The following is an 8,524-nucleotide window of genomic DNA, read 5'->3' as shown; positions in this document are numbered from 1 at the left end:
TCTCTCTCTCTCTCTCTCTCTCTCTCTCTCTCTCTCTCTCTCTCTCTCTCTCTCGAGCTACCTCTCTTGGAGATTCAACAACTTCGATCTCTGATTCCGGTTTTACTTGCAGAAACCTCTTCTAACACTTCGTCTAAGCTTTTCGTCGCTTCCTTTTTATGTATATCTTTGCATTTCGTTAGAATTTATTTATGCTTGCTATTATCATTATGAAGAGTATTCCGCAACTATCATCTCTTTTTTTCATAAATTAGTCACTTCTCTCGAACAGAAATCTCGAGATGAATTTTTAATTCTTAAATTAAAACTTCAATTTTAATGATTTATTGAACATAAATAAAAATATTGTATAATAAAAATGTTTTTGTCAACGAAATTTCATGGAAAGTGTATTTTAAATGAATCTTTTAGATAAATCTTTAGATGAATCCGTAAAAGTTTAATATTGAAATTAAAATTTTTTTACGTTTACATTTTTGTTCAGAAAAGATCAGTTCTAAATATATTAAGAATGTATTAATTCAGATTAACGCTAAGCTTTGTGATAATTCTAGAATTATCTTGTATATGTGTGAATACAATAACGAGTCATGTTGATGATCTGTGTGGAACCTAGATAGAGTAGGGTTAATTTCATAAGGACTCATACTCAACTAATGTAATATTAGTTAGTCGGTGTTATCCGCCGTGGGCTCTAACTCCGACTTGTTCCGTGATCATCCTTCGTTGCTCTTGGTTTCCCTTCCTCCTTGGCGCCGGATTACGGAACGTTACAGAGGATACATCTGCGTGACCTCCGGACTTGGAACTTTTCGAGTTTGCTGAGTCTCTAACGAATTTACCGCACAGGATTGTTTACGATTGACGATATCCTTGTTAATTTTAAGATTCAATGCAGGGTTGTTTTTATACTAAAAAGATGTTAAATTTGAATGTTTTCTAAAATTGACCATTTATAAGAAATTGAATAAATGCGATATGAAGAAAATTTGGGAACAAGATAATTTTCTTTTTAAATTAAAAAATAACTACCCAGGTAGCAAAATGTCTGCAGTTTTTTAGCAGACTGTCAGCAAGTTTGAGCAAAAAATGACGGCACTCTATCATCATACAACTGCGTTAGGCAGTGAAGGTTTGTGTTCTGTTAATATCGCCTGTCGATATAATGTGAAGGCAAATTGTTGGCAGAAACTGAGTAGATTCTGCCGACATTATCTGACGCTTGCAGATTTTGTTATGTTTTTTCTAGCAGTCAACAGTATTACAATATGTACGTCTAATTCTGTTATTTTGTTGCCATAGCAAACATTAAAAAAAATTTGCTTTCTACAGACTTGGCTATCTGAATAGTGTTTAATATATATTTCTGTACGGAAGGAACGATTTTTTTTAAGTATTTACAAATTTAATTAGGACACAGATTTAAAAATAATTTTGTTTATTCGAACTAATAATGTAAAATTGAAATAATACTGTAGGCTATACACAAACAATGGATAAAAAATTTTTATATTCTTAAGCATGCTACATAATTATTTTGATAGTTTAACCTAACCAAATTATTTTCAGATCTGTATACTTATAACTAAATTTTTGGATATTTTAGTACAATAAAATTGTTTTTTTTGTGTGAAATTTAACGGATTTTGCTTTGATTTTCTCATAGAGCATAATTAATTAAAATATTTTTATAATTATATGAAATTTATTTAATTTATATGGAACATATTCCGCTTTTATAAAGATCAAAGTTTAAAGTTGTCTAAATCTCACAATTTCATCGTATTTTATCATCTATGTCACTCACTCTATTCAGACAATAATATTTCATTTGTCCGCAAAGAATTCCAAGGAATCTTCTAAGATATCAAAAATAATGTTTTTGCTGCCACTTGTATAAGTTCACATAGATTTTCTTATATAATTAATTATAGTTTGTAACATTCTGCTCATTTAATGATGATTATTAAGAGTGATAACAAAACAAAATACGTACTTTTATGTGAAATTAAACATTTTATAGCGATGCTTCTTCATAAAGGCGAAAGCCGTGAAGGATAATATCAGAGCGCTCGCGTTCATAGAAACACCGTTCGTCAGTCGCAGTTGTCGGAAGATTTAATTGATGCCAGTGCTATTATTTTATGCATGGCATAGCTCGACATGAGTTGTTCTTTTCATTATCGATGCTTTAGGAATCTGAGATGTTTTGGAATACGAACTTGCTAGGGATTTGTTGCTCTCTTAAGACGAATGATCTGTGTATTTTGTGTACAAAGTATTCAAAATCATTTCCAAACTTAACGGCAATCTTCTTTGATGAACTTAGAAATACTATTGGGTTGTCCGGAAAGTTCGTGCCGCAAAAGATTTAAATGAAATTAAAAATTTAAATCTGCGTTTCAATTTTCCTTCAAAATCGGCACGAACTTTTATGAGAATTAGAGAGGCAACAATAAATAATGAGAATTACGGTTTTTTTTTAGATCAAAATTTATTATTTTATAAATATGCATTTTAAATAATTTTTAATTTAATATTATTTATAGGCATATAACATATTATAAAAATTTGATAATTATAGGAATGATTCAACTAAATTTTTATTGAAGAGAAATGAATCTCTTCCTGTGATGTGCAAAAATACATACATAACTTATGCTATATGATGTTCAATTTTTAAGTATAAAAGCTTTTGTCATATGTCATTTTACAGTTACAACTCTTATAAATAATTTTACTTAGCCTCTTCCTCATAAATGGAGACTGAAGATAAAGTAAATAAAAAGATGAAATACTTTTTTTCATTGAAACAGTTTTGATGATAACTGGAGCAACAGCGGAAGTCTATAATGAGAAAGGCGACATTCAAACTTACAGCAAAGCTTCCTTGATCCTGAAAACAGATTTCATTCTAAGCACGTATCAACAACAAACTGAAGTTTTGTAATCTCCCTTTTTCTTTCTCAGAGCCTTTTGTATTTAAAAAGAAACCGCCGATTGCAATGTTTCTAATGTATTAAGTACAAAAAATGTGTTTCAGTAAATTTTATATATATGAATACAAAAAAGACAAATAATACAATTAAAAATTTGTAACACTATATGACTATTGTAACGTTATATGACTTTATTGAAAATTAATTTGTATCTTTAAAGTCATATATTTTTTAATTCGAATTATTTATTCAAAATGTAAATTTGAAACGTAAATGTAAAAATGTTTTGTTACATTTTAAAGTAGTTCTGCTTTTTTATACCTAATTATAATTTTTATTTTACAATTTGTTTTTTATATTTACAAAAATTGTGCAGCTCTTTAATCTTAATCGCATCTTTTTTATATTGTACATCTTTTTTTTATTGTCTCATCAAATTTTTATTCCGTCACACCTTAATTAAGCGCGATAAACAAATTAACTGCTAACTATATGTCTAACAAAGAGAAATATATATATATATATATATACACATAAGTAATTCAATGAAATTAAAATTAATGTTTTAACGAAAAAAAAGGAAAACATTTGGACGTGTTAACAATATCGGTGCCAGAATTTTGCTTCGTGTGATATAATTTCGTCGTCGTTACAATTTAATCAGGGATTGTTTTACGTTAATTGCCAGGACGTATTTGCCGCTGCGCGGATAATGCATCGATATTGTCGGGCTACATAACGGCGCGTAATGTCTGTAATACACATCACAGGATGACCCCTCGCTGCGACGGACATATCGGTATTCGTTAATGTAGTATTGATTTTGGTTGACGGATATGTAAAGGCTGTGCGGACGTGTTGAAGGGTAGTTTACGGTACTACGGGCAATCGCGTAAAATAGCCATATTAATGACGCGCTTAATTTCCCGTATGCTAATAACGTGTCGCTTCGATCCTAATACGCGCGATACTCTCTATGCAACTTCTCGTCAATTTCCTGAGGCGAGAGTATATATAAAATAAAAGTTGACTTTTGCATCTATGTATTATTTCAGAAGAGTCTAATTATACGTATATCGCGGCAGTAATTATTTTCATTTTGAGCGTGTGATATGAAGAGTCGGTCACTCCATCGCTCTCGTAACGTCACCGGTGTAATAAACTTCGTATTGCAAATTGTAATTGACGACTGTAAGCTAATAAAACACGAACCACCTGTACATCCTCGTGTACCGTGTCAGATATTTTGCATGGATAACGTGCATTTGTACGGTATATGTATTAGAAGGAAACCTTATAGTTCTGGTAGGCTAGCGAGTGTGCAAGTCCATAGTTATATAACGCGAACTGTAAATGAGTTAGAACAATTCTCATTTAATTTAGCTTTCTTAATCTGATTGCACTTAATTAGAGTAATACATTTATTAATTTTGAATTGCTTGTGAATGAAGAGATGTAATATCTGTAGCGAAAACTTGTTTTGAATAATCTTATAATATCCTACTTTTTGAGATATATTTACAGAATTTTCATTTAAATAATTTCTATAATTCATTTATATAAATCTTGCAACTCTCAAATATCCGGATATAATAAATTGAATACAGATTGAAAGATGCACAAAGTCAATATGGATATATGTACACATCTGTAACACAAATTGTAAACAGTTTAGAAAGGTTTGTAAACTAGATATATCTCTCTTTGAGAGATGTCAAATAATTCCGAGAAAATATGGATATATGTATGTTTAAAAAATTGATATTTATTGTTACTTGCAAAAGGCCTGTCACAATTGTTTAGAATTAATTTGATTTTTCTTGAAATATATGTTGTTAAATATAAAAATCTGAGCCTAATTTAATTTAAGGGTTAAAACAATTAATTTCTCAAAGTTAACGTTTATATTTGATTCAAATCAATTATCAACGAATCGATGACATATTTAGACAAAACTTTTATGGTTTTTTTTATATTTTTTATTACTGTATGTTTAGATTTTCTAAAATTGACAAAATCTAATATTTTTCAAAATATTTCCATCCTTTCATCAGCTTCGGAAAATCATTTCATCTTTTAAATTTTAAATTGGGCCACTAAAAAGAAATACGTGTCTCTCTTAGAGATTTTTGTTTATGTTTAACAATATATTTGAAGAACAATCGTATCTGAACAGCCACAATCTTCTAGTTAGTGAAAGTAGTACGAGAATATTTTTATTAGCAATCGTATGATTTGAAAAAAATTATATAAAATTATAACTCTAATATGTTACGGTGCAGTGTGATAATACATAATCTTGTACCGTTCTGTTTGTCGAAATATCTTCATATTCTCTCTCTCTGTCTAGATTCGGAGTAATAGTTTCAATTTGATGCTTACAACTCTCAAATATCCAAATATCATGTACCGGTTGAAGGTAGGCCGCACGTATCAAATGTTTAGACATGCGAAGAGATGAAGGTTACGAAGGATGTGTCGTGCAAGGAGTTGAAGCGCGAGGTAGGAAGTGAGACTGCAAGAGTTCACGGAGTCCACAGGGGATTCGTGGTGGGTAACAATACCGGTAAATGAACCGACGTAACTCTCGAGCAATCCCCGCTGCATCTTCAGCGACGTCTGCTACTGGAGATAGTGTCTCGCCGTGTGTGTACCGATGGTACTATGGCTGTTTTCATCCCCTCCGCGGTGTATGTTTCATGATACCGGGTGAAGTGCCTTGCGGTCTGCGAGGGTGTACGCCATCGTATGTACGTATGTGTATCGGAGCTCGCGAGCGTAGGTGAATGCGGCGAGGTGTGCGTGGGTTTCTGCCATGATCGTTACACCAACGACGTCGAGTGTCGGTGGATCCATAATTATGCGCGGACTTAGGATCGTCGCCAGCGGTTATTAAGTGACTTCATCCGCTACATGGATTATGGAAAAATGGAGACGACGCGGGATATTTAGGTCATTTTCCGAGATTGTGCAAGATTATATAATATGAGAACCTCAAATTAGAACAGCGTCTTTTAGCGAATATTAATATAATCGTTATTAATATAATCGTATTCGTTGAAGATCATATTGATGAGCATAAGAAAAATATAGATGAAAAATTAAGAGAAGAATTACTTACGTTTAATGCATTAATTATGACCGTTGTATTTTTAATTTATCATTTGACATAATCTTCATTTTAAGTTCTCTATAATTTAAAATATGTACAATAAAATCTTTTATGATTGCATTATATTTATTATATTTATACTTGCGAGAATACATAAACAGCAGAATTATTTTAGTAATTATTAAATTCGCGACATTAAAATACCGTTTTCTTTATCCCTATATCAATCCATCGCTCTTTATGACATACGATGATGTAAAAGACGCGTGTTTCATCGTGCTTCATAGAGGAAAGCATTTCCCACGATGTTTCCTTTCTCCTAAGCGTTAACAATGAAGATACATTACACGGACTCGTTAACGCGTACTCTCGATGTACTCTATCAGCTCGCATGGGAAAATTGTTTATCGCTGAGGAAGATACACGTTATTCGCGAGGTTACTGCGAACTGGCGTGTTGCAGCGGAGTGGCGTGTGGGTTTTATATGCACAGTGCCGCGAGCAAAGCACCAACCTCGTTGCGGAAACGACTTGGCTTTAGCCGCTCTGTCTCGTTCCGTTTCTCCTTTTCTTCCGCTACTTCCTTCTCGTTCTTCTTCCATTCCACCGCGCCCCGCGTCACGTCGCAGTGGCAGGAATTATCGGATTTTCTCGGATACGAATATGCGGCTGGTGGATGCAAGAGGCTGGGGGCGATGGTATTAGTAATGCGGTGAATGGGAAAGGGAGGCGGGGTAGCACAAGCAAAAAAGAACGTACGCCATTCGAAGAAACTGAGCAACGCAATCTCGACATGCGAGGCAAACAAGACAACTATGCAGTATTAATTATTATTGCCGTAAAGTGAAACATTAATACTTACGATTACGTCGCGACTTGTCGCGTATCGCGAAATTTCAATATCAGCAAAAATTTAATTAATATTATAATTAATAAGTACACAGTATTTTCTATTTCGAATCATTTTTCTCTTAATCTTACAATAATTACATTTGATAAGGGATTTCGTAAACTTGATCCTTTTATGGAGTATTTTGTGTAATGGGAACATATGTGGACGTAGTTAAGTTATACATTCACCATTTAGAAGGCGAAAGTGTGAGAAAATAGTTAGAGCGAAGGTGGGAAACGATGGATGTCGATATATCGGTCGGGAAACGTTGGGATTCAACGGTGGTGTAAACCCGGATCCGCGCACGGTTCGATAATCATTTGCATGCTAAATGCGCTTCGATTTCACTGCTAAATAATTAAGCGACTTCATCGTGGCCTAATTATTTTCTCTATGCGGTCGCTTACCATTACTCGTTTATCCGTTTATTTTTAAACTGAAACTATTCTCTTTGTGACATCATTATATCTTAAACGTCAAGAAAAAAAAATATTATCATTATATAAAAACTATATTTGTCTTCTCGATAAGTTGATTAATGAGATTTGTTTTTATGCGAAAATATAGTCATTTTTTATTCTATTTTGAAACATACATTTAGCAAGTTAATAATAATTTGTTACCGCACAATAAACTTTATTTGATCTATTTTTCTATTGGATAACTGAACTGATACATTATACATATGTTATTATGAGTAAATTCGTTAAAAATTGTCAGTTACATTGATAATAATTTATCAAGATATAATCATGACTAGTGATTAGGTGTAAAGTATAGAAGAAAGTAAATTACATTTTTGAAATAGATTAAATTGTGTTCTCTAATGACGAACAATTAAAGATAATAATATGAATTTATTATATATAAAATTTGTATGCACAACGAGGGTAATTTTATCGTACAAGAGAAGTAAATCAGAACCATACAGAATTGTCTACCTTTTTCTACATAATTTTTACGCTAATGAAAAACATGAACGAACTTTTTGATTAATCTGACATTGTATAATGACATTGGATTGATTATAAAATCTTTTCTTATGAAGAAATTGTCTTTAATTGTTTAATATTCTATATTAAATATTTTGCTAATTAATTCTGATATTAAATTTTATACGTATGATAAATGGACTAACAATTGGTATTCATTAGTTATATAAAACCTCTGTATATCTGAATTTGCGTGATTTAATACCGCATACGTTTTATAAGAAATATATTACATATTGTACGTAAATAATAAAATTCTTCTTTGCGTCAATGTCCATATCGTATAAATTACATTAATATGCAATATTAAACATTTCACCAATTAATTTTGAAATTTCTTTTAATAAATGAGTTACATATTATTATTATTATCGTTTGGAACTCATATTATTGCATGGTTGATTTCATAAAAATTATAATAATTTGATACAGCAATTAAGGACCAACGAGAAGTGTGCGTATGCGTGTGCGTGTGCGTGTGTGTATGCGTGCGTGCGTGTGCGTGCGCGCGCGCGCGCGCGCGTGTGTGTGTGTGTGTGTGTGTGTGAGAGAGAGAGAGAGAGAGAGGAGGAGAGAGAGAGAGAGAGAGA

This window comes from Atta cephalotes, assembly GCF_000143395.1.
Source record: "Atta cephalotes unplaced genomic scaffold scaffold00031, whole genome shotgun sequence".
NCBI lineage: Eukaryota > Metazoa > Arthropoda > Insecta > Hymenoptera > Formicidae > Atta > Atta cephalotes.
Note: the sequence above shows the minus strand (reverse complement) of the source record.